This window comes from Malurus melanocephalus, unplaced genomic scaffold (genome assembly GCF_030028575.1).
Source record: "Malurus melanocephalus ecotype Western Australia unplaced genomic scaffold, MMel_1.1 scaffold_504, whole genome shotgun sequence".
NCBI classification, from domain to species: Eukaryota; Metazoa; Chordata; class Aves; order Passeriformes; family Maluridae; genus Malurus; species Malurus melanocephalus.
In genome coordinates this window covers 48,557-70,244 of record NW_026623736.1, presented here as the reverse complement: position 1 = coordinate 70,244, position 21,688 = coordinate 48,557, and the positions used below count along the sequence as shown (strand labels likewise).

The window sequence follows — 21,688 nt, the reverse complement described above, 5'->3', positions numbered from 1 at the left end:
ACACCGGGCATGGCACACCGGGCACTGGGGATCAGGCGGTGGAGGGTGGCGTTGGTGTTGGTACCGGGCACCGGGGACTGTTCACGGGGGAGTGACAGCAGTGCTGGGTGCAGGGAGCCCCACAAGTAGCACCTGGCAGATGCTGGCACTGGGCACTGCAGGGTGACACCGGTGCTGGGTGCAGAGCATCCCTCGGGGCAGCTGGCACTGGGCAGGATGAGGGCCCTGCAGACACACACCAGACCCTGGGTCAGGGCTCAGGTCTGGGTTGGGAGCTAGGGCTGTTTCTGGTTTAGATCCACGTTTGGATCGGGGCTGGATCACGTGTGGGTCTGCACTTTGGTCTGTGTCTGGATTTAGATCAGGATTTGGAACTGGGTTCTGATCCACATCTGGATTTGCCTTTGGAGCTGGATTCAGGTCCTCATCTGGATTGGACTCTGGGACCTGCATCTTTCGCAAAGGATGGATGTAGCCTTTCCACCCCCTGCTCTCCAAGCATTCCATGGGTGCACAGAGCACCATCACTGCCCAYTTACCCTGCCCTGGACAGCCTGGGCAGCTGCAGGGCGAAGCTGGGGTCTKCAGCAGTGTGACAGGAGCCCCGGCCAGGGAGCAGAGGGGAGGGACGAAATGGCAGCAGTCCCACTGGCCTTGGCTGTGCTCAGCGGTGCGTCTGGGGCTGAGYGTGCTCCAAGGAGGAGCCGAGGTCAGGGAGGGGGATGAGTGCAGGAAACATATTAAGTGAGGAAAATTGGCTGCAGCCAGCAGCAGCGCTGCCTGATGTTTGCCTGGGATTTTCCTCTCCATCARGTATCCGGTGTAAGCCCTCGCTGCTGGGTGGTGGCAGCTGATTATTCATGAGGTCCCTGAAYGTGCCACCGGCCACCAGCACCTGCTCGGCACCAAGAGGGGTGGCACCCAGGACCCCTCCCTGCTTGTGTCCCCAGTGCTGACACCCAGCTTTGGCCAAGGCAACGTGTGCAGATATTTTAAGAGGAAGATTCTGTGCTCTCACAGCTTGACTGCTAATTTATAATCCTGTTTTCCCATTAAAATAAAAGCCTCTCTCTTACTCCCGAACGTGAGAGCCAAAGCGGAGCTCTGAGGAAGTGCCCTGTTTGCAGAACACACTGAAACACACAAAGGAAACGAGGCAAAACCAGCGTTTTGCACGTTTTTGAGCCTCATTTTAGCTGGGACTTGGAACAGCAGAAGGGAAATCTTTTCCAGCAGGATGTGCACAGCGGGGGTGTGCGTGGAGCTGCTGGTGTCCCTTTGGAGCAGGGCCACCTGCCTGCCGAGGGACAGCAACCGCGGYGGGTCCCTGTTTGTCCCCGAGGGGTGGCGGGTCCCTGGGGATCCCAGGGATGAGAGATGGAGCAGCACGTCCCCGAGGGGCCGGCCAGGCGGGGATGGCAGCCGGTGGCAGGAAATACCTGCTGCTCCGCCGCTTCCCGGCCAAAGCGAACAAGAGCGAGAGTGTTCGGAGGGCGGCTGCGGCCGCGTGTGGCAGGAGGGGCCTCCGAGGGACACACAGGCCATTGTTCCTCGAGGATGCGGGGCGGAAATTTGGAGGGACCCGTTGCTTGCCACGCTCCCGGCATTGCCGGGACTGATCCCAGACTGAGCGGGACCCAGGACCTGCTGAAGTGGATCAGGGTGGGTATTCATTAAACCCYGTGTCTGGTGGAGGGGTCACTGATAATGGTGGTGGGGCAGACCCAGAGGAAAAACCCACTCGGGAGGGTTTTCCTGCTCCTTGCAGCTGGAGAATGGCACATGCCCGGGGACGTGCAGCCTTTCCAGAGCTCTCACTGGTATTTGCCGTAGCCCTGCAGCAGCACTGCTGTCTGCCTGTTCTACCCGCACCCCACCAGCCTTGCGGTAACCTGGAAAGACATTTAATACAGGCTGGGTTTGATGTGCACTTTGACATTCCTGCAAGTGTTCCCTGGTGTTTTCCTGTCGCTTGCACAGCGCCTTTCCCCACCAACGCTCCCTCATCGCTGTAAAAAGGAAGAAAAAGGCTTGCAGAGTGTGCCCAGCCTTGCAAATCCCTAATTACACACCGCACAGCCTGGCAAACGGGCTTCCCTGTGTGCAGCAGGGATGGGGTGCAGGCTCTCYCCAGCGTGGCTGGTGATGCTCATCCTCCCAGTGTCCTTGCAGGGGGACCAGAGGGGTTTGTCTGGCTGCTCCCACCCAGYTCTGCTCTCCTTCCCCTGGCATCCATCTCCACACCAGCTTCCAGATCTGAAGAGGTTTTTAAGGAGGGAGGCTGGAAAAAGGGGGAGCGAAGAGAATGTGCTGCACTCCTCCCGTGCTTCGCCCTTTCTCAGGAACTGGCCAGATTGTTTCCATTAGGAAAAGCTGAGGATCCAAGTATTTGTCAATGACCAGGAGAAGATTTGCTGATGGAAGCTGCCGTTCCCTAGAATAATGTTGAGCGAGGTGCTTGGCGTGGACCCATCCTTTTATGGTAAAATTAGGGCTAAACGCTGTGGGGATTTGCATTTGAAGTTGATTGATACATGGCATTAGTGCAYGCGTAGATAATTTTGTATTTTGAGATCGCTGAGCAAGGAATAATTTTTATTTTGGGTCAAAGATAAGGGCATTGCGTTGAGATGAAATATGAAGGGGTGCTGATCTGTGTCACGGACGCTGCGTTTCTCTTGGCTGGGTAAAGGGATGGCAGACCTGCATTACCCATTCCTGCCCTTGCTTTTAAGTGCTTTGGGTCTGTGCCTGACGCAAGGAGCAATCCCCTGCTGTCACTTAATGCCAGGACGTGGTTCCAACTTTACAAGCTTTGGAGTTTCCCATTATTTAAAAAAAAAAAAAAAAAAAAAAAAAAAAAAAAAAAAAAAAAAAAAAAAAAAAAAAAAAAAAAAAAAAAAAAAAAAAAAAAAGGAGAAGAAGAAACCTCTGTTTTATTTACTTATATTAGTAGCTGAAGGCTGTGCCACTGAGAAACATTAATTAAACAGAGGCACTGTGGCTTGATCGTTACAGAAAAGGTGTGGGCAGAGTGCTGCCAAGCTGGCAGTGCCTTCCAAACCCCCTCTGGCAGCCTGGACTGATGCTGTCAGCAGCACCTCGTCCCTCCCAGCTGCTCAGTACCAGTCCCTGCCCTTGTGCTTGCTCTTGCAGCACATCCCAGGCCAGGTGGCACAGCTGGTGTCACACCAGGATGTGCAGCTGCTCTCTTGGCAATAAGGACAAGGGTWCAGCCCTCCTGGGGACTCAGGGGTGGAGGAGAGGGGCTTCCATTTGGGTTCCCACCCCAAGGACCACTGGTAGCTGTGTTGTTAAATGCATTAGCACAGGGCAATTCCAGACATGAGAGGTCATCCCTGTCTCCTTCTCTCTGTCCATTCATGGGATCATTGAATCCTGGAAAGGTTTGGGTTGGAAGGCACCTTAAAGACCATCCAGTTCCACCTCCTGCCATGGGCTGGGACATTTTCCACCATCCCAGGTTGCTCTAAGCCCATTCCAGCCTTGGCCTTGGACACTTCCAGGGATCCAGGGGCAGCCACAGCTTCTCTGGGCACCTTGTGCCAGGGCCTCCCCACCCTCACAGAGAGGAATTTATTCACAATATCCCATCTAACCCTGTCCTCTGGCACTTTGAAGCCATTTTCCCTTGTCCTGTCACTGCAGTCCCTCTCCAGTACATCCATCCATCCATCCATCCATGGAGAGGGAGCTATGCAGACATTAATCAGGCAGTCAGTGAAATCCTCAGGTGCTGATAATGCAGCAGAAGCACTGGGCCATTTGCCTGCAGGAGATGTCCCAGAGATAAGAAATGATCCCCCATGTCCCTCCTCACCCCTTTGGTCAGGTCTGAGGGCCACCACAGCTGGCAGAGCAGGGTGACAAACCCCCTCTTGCTCCACCAAAGCCAGGTGGAAGGGATTAAAAAGGAAGGGGAAGGAGGAAGGAGCAGACCTGAGGAGCAGAATCAGCTGCACTACAAAACGCCCCGAGCAGTCACTTGTGCTTGAGGCCATCCCTGCTGTGTGGCCGAGTGGCTTTTTCCAGGCCTGGCAGGACAAGCCCGGAGGGGTGGGAAGGGGGACGGAGGTGAGGGAAGGAGTGAGATGGCCCCAGTTTGAGCCTCAATAGGTTTCAGAGGCATTTTGGGGATGAAAGCTGCCCTGGGGCCCCTCCCAGCGAGCAGCAGTGCCGTGGGTACRCTGCGAGCGCTGTGTTTGGCTGGCTGGTGGCTTCCTCGGTGTGCTGAAAATGGTATTAGAAAAAAAAAAGGAAAAAAAATAGTAAAAGAAGCAAAACCTACAACAACAAAAAATATAGCACCAGTCGCCCCCCCTCCMCACTCCCCCCCCCTCCGTCTCCACCACCCAACAACAACCAAGAAAGGCAAAATCTTTCACAAGCCCGGAAGATGTCACCATAGAAACAGAAATCAGACCCACTCCACGGATCCTGCCGCCTGGGAAGGTGATAAAATGTTTTCTATCGATTGCTGTCGGGAAAGTCACTGCTGATAAGCCATCCGAGGAGAAATGGAGCGGGGACGCGGGGACGTGGGAGCTCTTCAAATGAGGCTCCAGATGGTCCCTCGGCTGCCCCTGTGCAGCAGTTGGGGACCGAGGGACAGAGGGCTGCCCGGGGGTGGCTGCTGTGCCCCGGGCCGGTGCCAGTGTGTGCCCGGAGAAGTGTGAGCATGCCATGCCCTTGGTGTGGTGATGTGTGCGTGCCCTGGCTGCTGCAAGCACCGAGCAAAAAGCTCAGTGTCTGCTTTCCCGCCTGCTTCTGCAGCACAGCAGCTGTTCCTGGCTTTGAGCTGAGAGAGAGGAGGTTTAGATTGGATATTAACAAGGAATTCTTCACTGTGAGGGGGGTGAGGCACTGGCACAGATGCCCAGAGGAGMTGTGGATGCCACATCCCTGGAAGTGTTCAAGGCCGGGTTGGATGGGGTTTGGAGCAGCCTGGGACAGTGGAAGGTGCCCCTGTCCATGGCAGGGGTGGAATGAAATGAGATTTAAGATCCTTTCCAACCCAAAACATCCTGTGATTCTATGAAAAACACACCATGTCGGGACAGATGAACCTTCCCCTGGCTCCTGCTGTGGCACCACCACGGTTTCACCTCCTCTCTCCTCGCCTTGCTGGGTATCACTGCGATAACCCCCRTGGTGTTTCCCAGCATCCTGCCCTCCCAGATCCCAGATTCCCRGTCCCCCTTCACACACCAGCGGCTGCTCTGCAGCTGGGAGCATCCCCGTGGCTGCAGCGCCGGCTGGGAGGTGTGGGATCTTCCCGGCGGCTCTTCCCAGGGCTCCGCACAGCGCCGGGGCCTGGCTCGAGCGCCCTTTGAAGAGATGGAAAATCCTATTATCTGCTCATTCTTCTCACAGTGTGAAGCCTCGGAGCATTCAGCAGCAGTCGAGTGTGGTCTGCTGCCTGCAGCTCGGCGCTGCCTCCGCTCCCACCCACGCAGGAAGCTCTGGGTCACCAGGGATGGGCATCCTATTCCCATCCCCTGCTCCGTGCRCCTCCCCATCCCCTGATCCGTGCCAGAGCTATGGGATACAGCTGTCCCCACAATACCCCGTGCAGCTTCCAGCAGTGGGGTGCAGAGGACATGCAGAAAAGCCGTGTGGGGGGCTGTGTGCTGATCCCCTGCTCCGTGGGGAGCCGAGGCTGCTGCTCCAGCCTGCAAATCCTCCCGTCATTAAGGCTGGAAAGGTGTAACCCATCTCACATCCTCCATCCCCGAGGCAGCTTTGCTGCCAGTAATTGGCAGCAATAAAAGAGGCGGTTAATCCAGGGCAGCGTGGGATGCAGGCAGAGGGATGTCTGCGGTGAAAGGCACCCTGGCAAGGAGGAGCTCAGGAAGAATATGCTCCTGGGCACAATTTGCAGCCCTGGAGAGCTGGTTGGATGCCACGGGGAGCATTTGCTGGGGATTTTGTTAATGATGTAGGCGCAGCCTTCCCAGCTTGGCCTGTGCTAAAGCCCTGGCTCACTCAAGCTGAGGCTCTTTGGCTTGAACTTAGACCAGCTGCTTTCCACTGGCTGGTGGATTTTTGCCTCGTTTCTGGGTGGTTCCATGCGGGAGATGAACAAAGGAGCAGTTAGYGGGGTGATTTCACCTTGGGGTTTTTTTCTGGAGGAGGAGGGAAGGGTTAAACCATGCCTTGTTACTGAGTTATTTTAGGATGGTAGCGCTGAAGGGACTGCAAGAGGATTTRTCTGCACATGGGAAGATGGAATTTAATCAATATTGACAAGAGCCATTCACCAAAACAGGCTCATTCACTAATGAAAGCCAGACCTGGTGTCTCCCTGGGGAAGGACAGCTTTGGGAAAGAGGGGAAGGAGGCGCTGGGAAAGACACAGCTCCCACTCCCATGCTCCTGCTTCTTATGAAACCAGGCTGCATTTGGGATTGATTTTCCCAGCACGGAAAGGCTTTTGGCTTGTTCGCCTTGGAGCTGCAGGATGCCCWGGACCAGCCCCTGTGGCTGCAAAGCGACATTCCTGTTCCTGCCTAAGGATCTGGGTCCTTGTCACCCCCCAGATATCGGTGTCTCAGAGACAGCAGAAGTTTGGGTCTGTGTGGTGCCAACAGAGCCAGTCCCACACAGATGGTTCAGGATTAAGCAGGGTAGGATGGGTGTGCAGGGTTTTGCCCTCCAGCTCAAATCAGAGCTAGAAAGCAAAGTCTTCTTCAATGAGTGGAGGTGATTCCATCCAAGCTGTGAAATCTGTTGGGTTTTCTGGCACCTGTTTAACTCAAACACCCACCCAGGCTGTGGGAGAGGACTGGTTTTGTCACAGTCTTGTGTTTTCCCCTCTGTCCTTGTGCTTAAAAGCTGGAAGTAGGCAAGACACCTCTGCGACCAGCCCCTCCCAGCAATGTACCACATTGAGAGGAAACCTAATTTCTGTGCTTGGCAGCTGATATTTCCCATCACTGCCAGCTCTGTATCCTGGAGCCGGGCTGAGCTCATTATCCCACAGTGGACAAAAAGTCCTGCCATTTCTCCCCCCTGCATCCCCAGATTCCTGGAAAGCCATGGAAGACAGTGATCCAGGCATCATCCCGCTCCCTCACAGCACCCGTGTGGAGCAGCAACYGGTCTCTGCTGCGTGGAGGACTCGATTTAATTTGCTGGGCACTTTTTTTCCCCTCTAAAAGGCAGCACCGTATCCCTGAGCCTTCTGGTGTGGCCGCGGGGCTGTTCCCGGAGCGTGGGGGCTGAGCGGGATGAGGTTGGAAAAAAGGAAGATTTTGATCCCCCGCCAAGCCCGCACAATCCCATCCAAGTTCACACTGGCAGATAATGAGCTTTAATGAGCAGGCCACACTAATTGGTAAGTGATCCCAGARCCGTCTGTGGCAGAGGCGAGGGAAGAGCAGTGGCAGCTCTGGGTGAGGAGGGGGCCAGGGCTGAGCAGCCCCGGGGGCTCTGGAGGGCAGAGGCTGCCAGGGATGGGGCTGCTGGTGGCCAGGATCTGCTTGCCCCCATCAGGGGATTCCTGCAGGGCTGCCAGGGGGGCTGCAAGTGGGACAGTGACAGGGATTGCAGCATCGGGGTCCCCATCTGTGTCCTGGGGTGCTGCAGCAGCAGCGTGGCCAGCAGGTCAAGGGAGGGGATTGTCCCCCTCTGCTCTGCTCAGCTGAGACCCCACCTGCAGAGCTGCCTCCAGCTCTGGGGYCCCCAACATCAGAAAGATGTGGAGGTGCTGGAGCGAGTCCAGAGGAGGCCGTGGGGATGCTCCAAGAGCTGGAGCATCTCTGCTCTGGAGACAGGRTGACAGAGCTGGGGGTGTTCAGCCTAGAGAGGAGAAGGCTCCAGGGAGAGCTCAGAGCCCCTTCCAGGGTGTAAATGGTTCCAGAAGAGCTGAAGAGGGACTGGGGACAAGGGATGGAGGGACAGGACAAGGGGAAATGGCTTCCCATTGCCAGAGGGCAGGGATGGATGGGATATTGGGAAGAAATTCTTCCCTGTGAGGGTGCTGAGGCCCTGGCATGGGGTGCCCAGAGAAGCTTTTTCACTGTGGGGTGATGAGTGGCCAGAGGCCAGCGGGCACCTGCAGCCCTTGGGCCCAGAGAGGGGCAGGGGGAGCCCGGGTGGCCGGTGAGAGGATGGTGCTAATCAGWGCCATTCCTAAGGCAGTCCTAATCGGAGATCATTGTAAACTCCCCTCTCAAATGGAGTGGAAAAATGCTATTAAGCTAATATAACATCACCGGGAAGGACGCTCCGCCACCGCTGTCTCCGGGGAATCAGGCTGAGATGAGGGGAAGGAGCAGGAGATGACAGCAGCCAGAATGTTTGGGGTGGTGGGAGCTGCTCAGGACCACCCAGCCCTGCTTTGCTGTGCCCTGCCTCAGTTTCCCCAGATGGCCAAAAGGCCTTGAGCTCTGCTCCAGCAGTCAGAAGAGCCCAGGAGCTGGCTGAAGGGCTTGTTGCTCATTGAACCACTGTACAGTCAGGGGAAACTGAGGCAGGGGAGAGCTTGCCAGAGTCACCCAGGAGATCAGGGACAGGAGGAGGATCCTGCACTTCCTGGGGGCCTCGGTGCCACATTCTCTAGAAAAATGGTGTCTAAAGTACATTGTTTAAATAAATCATATCCAGGAGAGCAGTTGGAGCAGAACACTCCAGGGAGACCTCAAAACACAGGGTGCCCGGAGAAGCTGTGGCTGCCCCATCCCTGGAACTGTCCAAGGCCAGGCTGGATGGGGCTTGGAGCACCCTGGGATGGTGGAAGGTGTCCCTACACATGGCAGGGGTGGGACTGGGTGGTGTTGAAGGTCCCTTCCAACCCAAGCTATTCCGTGATTTCATGTCGGACATTGTGATGTGGCTGATTTGGGCAGTGCCTGGGTGGGGTCAGGACCTTCATCAGCTTTCTGGGGGTGCAGGGCAGGTGGGGGTGACCTCTGCCAGCACCCCAAGGGAACAGACAGGGGATGGATGAGCATGATCAGCCCCATCAGCAGTTATCAGCAGATCTGTGGTTATGTGGGACCACCCGCACCCAGCGATGCTCAGGGGCCGCGGGGTCTGAGCAGGAGCCTGGGGACCTTCCAAGGAGTGGTCCGTCCCCAACCGCAGCGCTCTGCCAGCTCCCTGCAGCAGCCGTGCTCCCTTCCAACACTAAGTGGCAGCCTCTGCCCGGCTTTGGGGCAGCCCCTGGCAGCGCCCGGGCAGCGGAGCCTGGACAGCAGCAACCTCAGAGGGGGCTTCGGCATCCTCAGAGGGGGCTTCAGCATCCTCGGGGGGGCTTCAGCACCCTCGTGAAGGGGGTACAGCATCCTCGGGGAGGGGCTACAGCATCCTCTGGCTCCCAGGACTCTCCCACCTGGCTGAGTCCTGCCTGGTGTGAACCACGCTGAGGGTCCTGCCAGGGGACACCCTCACTGCCACAGCCCTGGGTGCCAGGCTGAGCCCTGCACAGGGTCACATCGGGTCGGTGCCGCCTGCTAGGAGCGAGATAAGGCGCGGGGTTGGCAGCTGTTGGTACCATCTGCTGAATTAGAATCACAATCCACTAAACAAACACTGTCTTGGGATGAAAACGCGCTGTTTGAGGCAAGGAGGTGTTTCTGCTGCGGGTTCCGCTGTGACCCGGGAGCCCACCGCGGGGATTTGCAGTGCTCTCAAGAAGCACAGGGGTGGAAATGAGTCCTGGGAGCTGAATCCTGCTCCTGTGAGTGTCGGTCCGTGATTATGGAAGCACATCGGGACTTGTGCTGGACAAAGTGCTGACACTTGGAGGAGAGGCTGCTCTGGGTTTTCTGCAGCATGGGATGGGGGAAAGCAAAATAAAACCAGGTCAAATGACCATCACGGATGTTTTGGTGGAAGGCAGCAGTTCAGCCCTGCGTGGGAGATCAAACAGACAGGCAGCACGACACAGGGCAGACCCTGCATCGTCCTTGGCACGATGGCAAATTTTAACCTTGGGAATTGTACCCTGTTTGCCAAGACATCCCTGTGCAGAGCAGAAACCCTGGCTCCCACTCTGAGCTGATCCCACAGCCTGTTCTGCACCATCAGGGCACAAAATGCTGTGTGTAGAGGTCAGGATTTCCCCAGCCCAAATCCACCTCAGGACGTGCAGGTAACACAATCCTGCACAGACCTTATAAAATAGAAACACAGACTGGTTTGGGTTGGAAGGGACCTTCAAAAGGTCATGTAGTCCAACCCCCTGCAGCGAGCAGGGACATCTCCAGGTAAATAAGGCTGCTCAGAGCCCTGYCCAACCTGATCATAAATGTTTCCAGGGATGGGGCATCCACAGATCCTCTGGGCAACCTGTGCCARCGTTCTACCACCCTCACTGTAAAAACACCTCCCTTACATCTAATTTAACCCAGCCCTCTTTCAGTGAACACAGTGAGCGGGCTGTGTTTTATGTACACCCCGACAGCGCTACGTGCAGCCTGAAGGGGTGCAGGTGCTTTTTTTCCGCCGGGTTGGGACCAGGTACAGCTGATGGCCAGCCAAGGACGCTGTGGTGGCTCTGGGCAGCTCCGGTCCCATCGATCCGCGCTCCCCGGAGCTGCGGGTCCCGATAAAGCTGCGGGTCCCGATAAAGCTGCGGGTCCCTATAAAGCCCGTCCCGGCTCGCCGGCCGCCAGCTCACGCGTGAGCCCCTCGGTGCCGCTGCTTTGTCACAGCCCAGCGCTCACGCCGGGTTTATCGCAGCTGAGTCGGCTGGCACGCGTTCCGCTCCGCATTTATCCCCTCCCGTTTCGGAGCGCCCAGCCGCTCGGAACCGCCCGCCCGATGCGAACAGCCCCGGGCTCAGAGCGGAGCCTGCCCACCCCGGAAGGCTCCTTCTCCTGTTAGATAAATGAGATATGTGCTAATACAGCCCAAACCCCAGCCTTCAGCAGGCCTGTGAGGTCTCCAAGGAGTGCCCTTCTCCTTGGGATCAAGTGATGGGATGTGTGGGAATGAGTCTTAAAATCGTTAAGATTGGCTAAGACCTCCAAGATAATCCAGTCCAACCTCTGAATGGTGCCAAGTTGTGTAGAGGGGGTGTTAGACTGGATATTTGAAATTCCTTTTTTTTTTCTGGAGAGAGTGGTCAATGCCCCAAGCCTGTGAGTGATCAAGAAGCATTCAGAAAATRCCTTCAATAACATGCTTTAGCTTTTGGTCAGYCYTGAAGTGATCAAGCAGTGGGACCAGAGGATCACTGTGGGTCCTTTCCAGCTGAAATAGTCCTATTTTATTATATTATATTACTTTTAAACTCATTCCCACATCCACCTTGAAACCCCTTCGGGCTCACATGCCTCACCCCCATGCCCAGTCTCAGGCTGCTGAGTTATTTCCGTGGCTGCCAGATGATTTGTGGCTGCCTGCCACCGCTCAGAGGACAGGGACACTGAGATGAACCCTCCAGCATCTCCCCCCGCTCCTCCCAGGTGTAAATCAGCGCAGCACCGGCGATCGCAGCCGCGCTGATTTACGCCGGCAGAAGGAYGCTCCCAAGCTCGGCCGTGATTTAGAAATCCCATTAGGGGCTGGCCACTTCTGCAGGAGAGGTGCAGGAGGCTGGTTTGTCTTCTCCTGCTGGAGAGGGGGATGCAGTGATGAGCAGTGATGGCACTGGCAGCCGGCTGTGCTGTCATTTCATGCCTGACTCCGGTAGGATCAGCGCTCGGCTTCATCCCGGGAAGGTAAAACCTCCTCTGTGATTTACAGCAGGCAGGAGAAGCCGGGCCCCATCTGCTACCCCAGGCACTTACTCTCTTTTTTTTTTTTTTTTTTATTAAAGCTAATGTGAGAAACAACAGGGCTGCAGGAGAAGTGACTTCCGTGGGCACGGTTCTTGGGGAGGGAAGAGCTGYGAGGCGATGGGAGCTGAATTTACCTCCATGGGAGCCCTGCAGAAGATGAGCATCATTTTTTAAAAGGGAGAGCGAGGCAGACAAGCCAAAAAACGTCACCTAGAAAAAAAATAATCTCTCAGTACTGTCTCATCCTCCTTTACTGATCCTTCCTCTGGTCTCTGCACACACTCAGGGCATTTTGCCCTACACAATGTTCTGCAGCTGGTRCTCGGCCACACAAATCACCCCTCGGCCAGGCTAACAAATGACTAAACAACTGCAAAGGCACTTTGCAGCRTCGTTTTTTTCACCAGCTTTAGCAGCAGACTGGCTTTTACAGCACAGCTCTCCGTTCCGTCACTTTATCCAGCCTCCATAATGWACCACCCCCTCAAGAAAAAAAAGAGGAAAGCAGTTTAAAACCAGGCCATTGCAGAGAAACAGCTCCCACATGGAAAATGGCTCCTYGAGGGCTGCTGCAGCCTCCCCTGCTGCCATGGAAAGGCCAATTAAGAGCTGGAAAAAAGCTCTCAGAGGGGTGCTCAGGTGGGAGGTTTGCTGCTCTTTTGGGGTGAGGCTCAGAGCAGCCAACACTCAGCTTGGTCTGAGGGTCTGCAGGTCCCACCAGTGGGAAGGGGTTGCTGAAGACAAGGAAAACCTCCCTGGAGGATGCCTCTCCCATCTTTTCTGGGCACCCCAAAGGCTGGTTTATGCTCTCATGGCACCACTCCTGCCAGGAGCAGTGCATCTTCCACACCTTCCCTTGCCCCTCGGCAGCACCATCACCAGGATGGTTCCATCCTTATTCCTGGAATGGGGGACCCACAGCCCCCCCTGTTCCCACCACCACTCACCTCACAGGGCCCTTCCAGTGCTCTCTTCCTGGGGGATTTTTAACATTTCAGTTCCTTTTTGCAGCTTGTAACAAACATACCCAGACTGGTTTTTTAATGCTTAAAATGTTGTTTGTGTGCTGGTGCCTGTGTGGCAGCCCACGGTGGGATTTTGTGGGTTATCCATCCTCCCCTTCCCCTCTCATCTGCTGATACAGGACCAGACAAAGCCACCAGCTCCTGTCCCCAGTGTCCCCAAGCTCAGCACTGTCACCATCTACGTTTGGAGGGCAAGAGGGGAGCTTGAGGGGAAAAGAACTGAGAACTCAGGAGAGGACACAGGGCATCCTGGGGACACCCCCAGCCCCACGGCAGGATTTGACCTTCACAGCTGAAATCTTCCCCCTTTTTCCACCTCTCTCATCCTTCCGTTTCTCCTCCAGGAAAACAAAACTTCGATGGCTCATCTCACACGGAKCTTGGGCTGGGGAAATGCCATACCAGCAGCCACAGCCTTGGAGAGCCGGGGACACACTGTCCCTCCCAGGGAACTCCCTGAAAAGTCAAGGCCAGGCTGGCACTGCATCTAGCACACCCAGAAGAGGCTGGATTTGCTTCTGACCATAATAACCACGTAACGCCGCAGCCTTGCCGCGTGCCCTTGGTCACATCCCCGGTTCCTGGCGTTCCCCTGCCCCGATGATGCCGTTGGAGGCTGTGGGTGAATTTGTGAGCGTGCTGGAGGGATGGAGCAGSAGGCTGCTGGCCACACACTGCGCTCCTGGCAAGGCTGGGAGCTGCAGACGTGTCACACGGCTTCTCCCTCACGGTCTCCAGGATTAGCTTAATAGCACGGGGAAATAACAGGATGAAAAATTYGCTCCCCTCCAAGCACTAAAAGCCAAGTTTCAAGGTTAATTGTCTGCCCTGTAGGAATAGCTTTTACACACTGCAAGGGGCTTAATTAGTGTCATTTTAGCCAAGCAGAGAGAGCGTGCCCTGGACCCATRCTGCATGCCCCCAAGCCTATTTTCCTCTCCACGAGAGGTGATGGATTGCAGGCAGCTTCCCTGCACCAGCACTCAGCAGGGACAAGTTTGGGGCTGATCATGGAACCCAAGAAGCTCCTTGACAGCTGCTGCAGCCCCCAGCCCCATTTCTGCACCCACTGCACTCTTAGGTCCTCCAGGGACGTGCTGCAAAGTGTCTGGGTCCTGTCTTTGTCCCCACATCCCCATTGGGGAGCACCCACTGGGAGAGCACGCTGCCARGCCTGGCTTTGGGCAGAGCACAAGGGGATAGAGGGGATTTCTCTCCTGTTATTAGGGTTGTCCTGTGTGTCCCTCCCAGCTTTGGGACAGGGCTGCTCTCCATGCAGCCAGGATTTGTTTTCAGCACAGCGCTGATCCCGGAGTGAAGCCAGACATGGTCCAGCACAAGATATGAGGAGAGGCAGCTGAGTACCAGGGTCAGTGCGGGCAGTGGGGTCTCTGGTGGTGCAGGGGCAGCCCATCTGCACTGACTCRGGACTTTTCCAGCCTCAGGCAGCTCCTTCCCATTGGGCCACCCTTGGCAGCGGGGAGAGAGCCCCACAGAGGGTCCCCGTGCCCTGGCTTGGAGCCACCGACAGCCCCCGAGAGTGGTGTCCCATCACCCGGCATCCATCCCTGCTGGGCTCAGCTCACAGATCCCACAGGGACAGCCCTGACCTCCTGTGCAATCCTGCCCTGGATGCCTGCCCATCTGGGCTGCAGCAGAGCTCGGAGAGGAGCGGCCTGCTGGGATTTAAAATTTTCCCCACATTGTAGAATTCATGGCAGCCCCCACCRAACCCATCTGCTGGTAGAATCTCCTCTTTCCTGCTCCAGCCACAYTTCCAGCTGGGCTGTCCTCATCCCAAATCCCACACTCTGCCCTGGGGCTGTGGCTGGTGGGTGCTGGGCCCACCCCACGCTCCCAGCTTCACTCCAGCCTCTCCCCCTTCCCTCCCTGACCTTTGGATTCAGTTTCTCCCTCTTAGCCAATRTCCAAACAGGCTCCCAGGGGCTCCCCACCAGCAGAAACAAACCACAGCAGAAAATATCCATCCCCATGGACAGGGCTGCCACCCTTGCCTGGGCACTGACCCACATCTCAGCCGCTTCCCTTTTTATGGGAATCTGCAAAAATACCCCAAATCTTGGCAAGTGGGACACGGCTACAGGCAGGCATCCTGGAAAAGGGAATGTCTGGAGTTCTGTGCTTCCAGGTGGGTGTAGGAAGGGGAGATGCATGAGAGACTGCATCTTTAGCACTAAAGGGATTAAACATCTTAAACCTGAAACAAGGCAAACAGTCTGCTTTGGCTTAAGTGGGGAAAGCCCAGAACTTCTGCTTCATGTGATTTTATACAGTCAAAGATCAGTTTGGCCTGAAAAGGTGAAAGAAAAGAAGAAAAAGTTGGCTCCAGCAGTTTGTTTTTGTTGAAACCAGTTGAATCATCACCCAGTAAWGGCACCCAGTTCCCAGTCTGAGAGGATCATGTCAGAAACCCTGGTTACTCAGTTTGAGGGTTCCAAGGGCCAAGGCACTCACAGCTCACCCTCCCCTCCTGCTGCTGCAGCTCCAGGCTCACAGTGGAGAGGAGAGATGTATTTTTAATTCGTTTAAGGGAATTAAGCTCATCTRTGTCTGACTACTCACGCGGCCTCCACTTTCATTAATTTCTGAGCCGCTTGCCTGAATTCCTCTGGCTCTGGCAGGGGTTTGACATTGCAGGGAGACCAATTTCCTGCAAATTCGACAGATATGGGTCRCTGGAGAACAGCAGGAGACCCCAATTGCCCCTTCCCTGCAGCGGGGAGTACTTTGGGTCACCCCCATCAGTCCCATGGGGACATTGTGCCTCATGACCAGGCACTGATTTGGGGATGGTGTGGGAGCTGTGGGAAAGGCTCTGCTGGGCTTCCACACCCCTTCTGCTTTGAATATCAGCCCAGCCTGGAGCAAACACGACCCCAGAGTGGAGAAGTTTCCTCCTGTGAGGGCTGCAGGCTGGTTTCCTGGGATTCAAGGGCAGAGCTCCTGCCCATCGTGTGCTGCTGGGAGAGCAGCATGCTGGTAGCTGGAGAGCCTCTGCCCTCCTGAGGTCCCCAGCTTTCTTCTCAGGGTCCCTGACCATCTTTTCATCTTCCTTTTGAAACGCTTCTGAGATGCAGCTCATAAACAGGCACAAAGGCAGGGGGAAATGAAGAGATAAGATAAAAATAACAGCAGCAGGAGTGGGTTTGAAGTAAATAACAGGAAAACATCAAAGAGGAGGGGGAGTGATGCTCTGGGAAGGTATTTATAGCTGGCTCTGTGGTTCCTCAGGATAGACCTGCGTGTCCCCATGGAAGTCTCTTCCCTGGCCCCCACAARCATATGTTTGTGTCCCAGACCTGCACTCAGCCCTTCCCCAGGAGTCTTCCACATGGATTCAGCCTGGAGGCAGAGCACATCCCCACGGCTTTTAGAGGCCACTCAGGGAAAGGCTGATGCTCTGAAAAGGCTCTGAGCCCAGCCCTTGGTGGCACTGAGCGTGGGGATCAGGCACCTGCTGTAGGGGCCATCACACCTGGCACRAAGCAGCCTCCACTTGCGGGCTTTTTTCCTCTGCCAAGTCCTCAATGAGAGCTTTTACTGCCCACAGCCCTCCTGGGTGTCACATTTGAGAGAAAGGCTGATTGCCTGGAAAAGCCAGAAGCAGAGAGAGGGATGAGAGATGGCCGTGGAGGGAGTACTTGGTGCTGTGACCCAGCCCCCTCCATGCGGTGGATCCATCCGGTCCCTCCTCGATGCTGCAGCCAGCACTGAGTACCTGGGGACAGCTAACAGGGACATCCTAATTGGATGTGTCTGGAGCAATGCACCTCATTCCTGGGCTGCTGATGTGCAGGGAGTTTTTTTTGGAAGCTGGTTCAGCCCTTTGCACCTCATGGGTGTGCACGGGGGGTTTGTAGGGCCAGAGAGGTCCAGGAGGGGCAGGAATTGTTAAGGAAAGCTGCTCAGCCTCCTTGGAAGGACCCAGGGGCAATGGGGGATGTTCCCACCTCTGTCGTGGGATGTGCATGTGGCCAGGGAACATGGCAGCAGTGACCTTTTCAGCTGCCTTCTGCTYTGGGAAGCCTCTGCTTCTCTTAAAGCATCTGTCCCCATGAAAACTACTTTGGAGGGATTTAGGGCTTTGGGGGAGAGCAGATTGGCAGTAAACCCTCAGGCCAGCTGTGCGGAGTCAGGACCTTTTGGAAAAGAGARATCTGGGGGATTTCCACCCACCTGGAGCCCCAAAATGTCCTCCTTCTTTGCAGCCATCTCCCAGGCTGGGGAAGCAGCCGCTGCTCCGTGGTAACTGCACACCCTCGCTGCTGATCTCTAATCAGACACGGGGCTTGCAATTAAGCGACACAGAGCAACCCTGGGGACAGAACCTGCTGTTTGAGCCCAGCTCAGACGAGTTCGGGGAGGGAGAGACCTGATTTCCCACTTAGCAGACAGGTCACGATCGGTGGATTCATTGATCCCAGAAAGCAAAGCCTCCGCTTCATTAGAGACACGCTGGTGATGAAGGTGGCCTCGGGGAGCAGGGAAGCTGTGCGAATCCTTCCCTAAATGTTATCTCCACAAGGCTCAGAGCGCAGATGTCGGGAAGCTCCTCCGACAGGATGGCTTCCTCCGGAGGGAGCCTGCTCCTTCCCACCATGCCCATGAGCTCTGAGGGGCACTGGAGCTCCCTGGAAATGCTGAGGCTGGAAAAATGCACCTTTATGCCTCTGTGTCTGCCTCTTCCCTCYGTGCTGCTCCCCACCGGTGCGTGACGAGGGCACAATGCCCTGGCTCAAAGCAGTGCAAGCTGCGGCTGTGCCAGGGCAGAGCACCCGGGCGAGACACAGCTTTGTGCACCTGGAGTCAGTGTGGCAAAAACCCCAGAGCCTGGGGGCTTTGCCAGGGCTGTTCACCCAGAAGCACGGACACGGCAAGGCTTTGGAGAGCTGGTTCAGGGGGCAGTGACAMGGCAGGGCAGGGAAGAGGCAGCCCCATCACTTGGGCACACTGAAGCCAGGCAAGACCATCCTGCTCGCTCTGCTCCTGAACCACGACCGTGTGTTTACAAAATGTTCTGACTCTGTAACAGCCAAATCCTGCTCTGTCCTCTGCTGCATTCCTGATTTTCCCTCCCCAGGTCAGCTCTCCCAGAGGGAGGTTTCCACACTGGCTCCTGCCAACAGTTACTGGCAATAACTTCTCGGTGCCCTTCAATGCAGCTGCTCGAGGCAGCAGATGGGGATGGGGCTTGAAGCTGAGCCAGGCTGGCTGCTTTGCAAGCCTAGTTCAGGATAAGCTGGGCTTATGCAAGGAGCTCCATCTACTCCCAGAGCTCCCATTCCCTCCTGTAAATACCTATTGAGATCCTGGTGTAGTTACTGGGAGCAGCTTCACTGAGGTGAGCATTGCCCACGGGCTGGAAAGGGGCCATGCACCATCCCCTTCCCAAAAACCACGTATGCATGGCAACAACACCCACGGGTGAAAAGCAAGGGAAGGACTACGAGCCTTCCACTTGGAAATTTTGAAGGTTTTCCTGGTTCTCTGCGTGAGGGGAACCATGCAGGGGATGTGGCTTTTAAGAAGGTTTTTGCTCCAGGGAGTCACGCTGTGCTGCTGGTTCGGGGCAGGGATGTGTCATCCYGCTCCTGCAGGTGTTAGGGCTTCCTTTTGCCAATTCTTCCAAGAAAGCATCTCCCGTGGGCAAACCTGGCTGGCAGGACTCCCTGACGCCAACACAGGCATCCTCATCTTTCCCCAGTGACAARCCTCCCACGCCGTGACACGTCCCCTTCGCAGGGGCACATCCTGAGCTCCCAAGTATTTGGCTCCAGTTCCTGGCTCATGCTGATACACGGACGAGCTGGAAGCGAAGCACCCTCTACTCAGCTTGGCTTCCACTTTGGGAGCATCTCAGGCTTTTGGAGAATTTGGGTACGTGGAGGTGGTGTTGGTTGTTCTCYGTATCCCTGGGTATTTAAGGGAACTCGAGGAACAGCGAGGGCATGGAAAGGAGGAAAGGAGCAGCTGTCTCTCTGGATTTACAGGGATCAGCAGCTGAGCGAGTCCTCAGCATAACCAGGGTGTAACTGGGAGCAGAGTCTGCCTCGCATACCATATGCTCCCAATCCGCCGCGCTCAATCAAGCCTAATAAAATTGATAGGGGAGCATTGAAAATCTCGTGATTAATTCTTTATGATCTGTAATAGGGGAGCTGTGTGCCAATTACTCGAGTAAATCATTCATCAGAAAATAAATAGAACTAACCTCCAGCACAAACACTAGAGGATTTCCACCAGGATTGCAGGTCTGGATTGCAGCATCACAGCGCCGGTGACAGCGYGTTATCTGATGGAGGACACAGGAGTAGCTGCAGTTTTGCTGCTTCTCCCCAAGGTTTCAGCTCTGTGCTCCAGCACTGTTTGTTGTTCATCACCACACGTTTCACTGCTCTGTCCTTGATCTGTGGCCCATCRGCACAGGYCCTTGCAGGYTKGCAAGAGCTAAAACCACGGGGATCAGCTTTATTTCAGGGCAGGTTTGAACATGGGGACCATGACACAGGGACGTGGGCAAAAAGGAACAGGAAAAAGGGTTTTCTTTTGTTCTTCCAGCAAGGAAACCTATTGTTTGGCCTGGAAATTTTTCCKGTTCTTATATGGAGAGATGGCCCTCTGTGCTGAAGTTACTGGCCTGCAATTTCCCAACCGATGTCCCATTTCTAWGGGAAAACCACTCAACAGCACTCCCTGCCCTAGATTTCCACATGTTGGGAATTTCCTGGGTTGTGTTTGAAATGCTCCTGAACAAAGTGCATCTTGCCAAGCCACAGTGTCCTGCTAACACACATTCTGCATCCTTCACCATGATGCAACTCCATATCCATCAGGGGCCTCTTGGGACCRTGGTGAGATTTCAAAGGGCACTGAGAGAGTTCATGCAGAGAAGGGACTTGGGAAAGCTGAGGGCGATATCCTCTTCGTGAGCTTGGTGCTCAGAAAGGGAGAGCTGGATAAAAGGCAGCCATGGGGAGAAGAGGAGGGATAGGGACACAAAATAAAATCCAGCCCTTGCAGAAAGCCCTCTCTGTCTCCTTCACAGCAGCAGGGATGTGTCCAAGGTGRGATGAAGGCCAGCACAGAGGGGCCCTGCTGCCACAAACATCTTCTTTCCCTCTCACATGGAAAAATTTCCATGGAGAGGGAGTTTGGCAGTGGAAAGGGCATGGAGGCTCAGGTGTCAYTCCCTGTCCTAAACACAACCGAGCTGGTGGCAGGACACTGGGGGTTCTGCAGCACTGGGGTGACAGAGACAGAGCTGGGGTGACATCCCTCTGCACCTCCTCACTTTCCAGTCCTCAGCCAGACCTTGTCCTTTCCCAGCTGGCAGCACTGGCATCACCAGAACACCCTCCCCTTGGTGCCAGGAGAACAATTTGGAGGCTGTGCCCTGTTCATTCCCTCCTGGAGAGGGACATAGGCACCTCACACATCCCAGCCACACCGCTTCCCCCACCGCATCCCCGCTGCCCTTCCTGCTGCTCCCAGCACCCAGCTGGTGGGACTCTGAACAAACATCCTCCCACCTGCTCCGCGGCCCAGCTCGAGAGATGGCAGAGGCGATAATTACACGCTTGGCACAGCAAAACGATCCAGCGCGGGGGAGAAGAGGCCGGAAGCAGCTGGAGATCATCCATGGGGAACGCTGCTCCCATCCGCAGCGCCTCGGTGTGCGCCTCACCCCAAACCAGCCCGGTTTATACCGTGAGTGAGCTCCTCAGGCCCTGTGTGAGCATCCCGAGTGCTGGAACTGATGGTGAGGGTGGGGAGATGGAGATGTGCCGGTGCACMGAGGGGTTTGGAAGCAGCAGAACGAAGGAAAGCTGCCTTCCTGTGGAGCCAGACTGGGATCCCTGGGGTCTGCTGAAGCGTTTCCTCCAAGGATGCCGTTTCCCAGGGGAAGGCTTCATGTGCGCCATCACTCATGCAYGCTTTTAGAGCCTACCAGGACACAAATACTCGAATATCTTGTCCCTTCCCTTCCCTTTGAAGAAAATTTATTTCCTYGCAAAGCAGGATCTGCAAAAGCAGAGACCCTCAGGGTTTTACAGGGATAATACTTCCTGACTTTCCAGACAGGTCCAGGACTGCAGCCCACRAGGTGCACCAACCAGAAACATCCTAGAGAGGACTGAAGAACAGAAATAATACGAGTAGTAAGAATAACAGAAATAAAAAAATATAGTGCACCAGCTGAAGGGARAAGGGTGCAATGAATTGTCCTTAAMATACATTTAGACTTGGTGGCTTTACATTTTGCCCTTGAATGAGTAATATTGGTCAAGKGACATTTAATTTCCTGTGCCAGGGAGCCACTGGAACTGTTTCCCAGCTCCTWGCCCTGGTGTGAGCACTCAACCRGGACAGGGCAGGGGATGGGCAGGGWTCACAGAATCGTGGAATGACAGAATGGTTTTGGTTGGAATGGACCTTAAAGATATCTCGTTCAACCCCCGGCCATGGGCTGGGACACCTTGCATTAGGCCAGGGTGCTCCAAGAGCGATCCAGCCTGGCCTGGAACACTTCCAAGGATGGGGCAGCCGCGGCTTCTCCAGGAAAAAGGGAATTGGCAGGGACCAGGCAGGGCACAGGCAGGAGCTGGCAGTGCCTGTCTCTGCCCCCGCAGAGAACCGGTGTCCCCTCGGTTCTCGCCCCTTTCCCCGCGGGGCCGTCCCACTCCCACTCCCACTCCCACTCCCACTCCCACTCCCGCTGCGGCCCCGGGGGATCCGTCCCGCCCGCTCCCGCTGCTCCAGCCCGTCCCGCCGCGGTCCCACTCCATCTGGCACCCGCAGCGGAGGCGGCCGGGCCGGTGCCGAGGTCAGTGCTGTCCCCGGCCCGCAGGCCCCGGGCCCGGCGCGGCTCCAGGCCCGGCTCCTCCCGGGGAG

General features: G+C 55.7%; 1 protein-coding gene across 1 annotated transcript in view; it reads left to right on the top strand.

Annotated features, from left to right (window-relative positions):
- PEMT (phosphatidylethanolamine N-methyltransferase) overlaps window positions 1–21,688 on the top strand; it is a 123,168-nt gene that overhangs the window by 59,881 nt on the left and 41,599 nt on the right. The window lies entirely within an intron of this gene.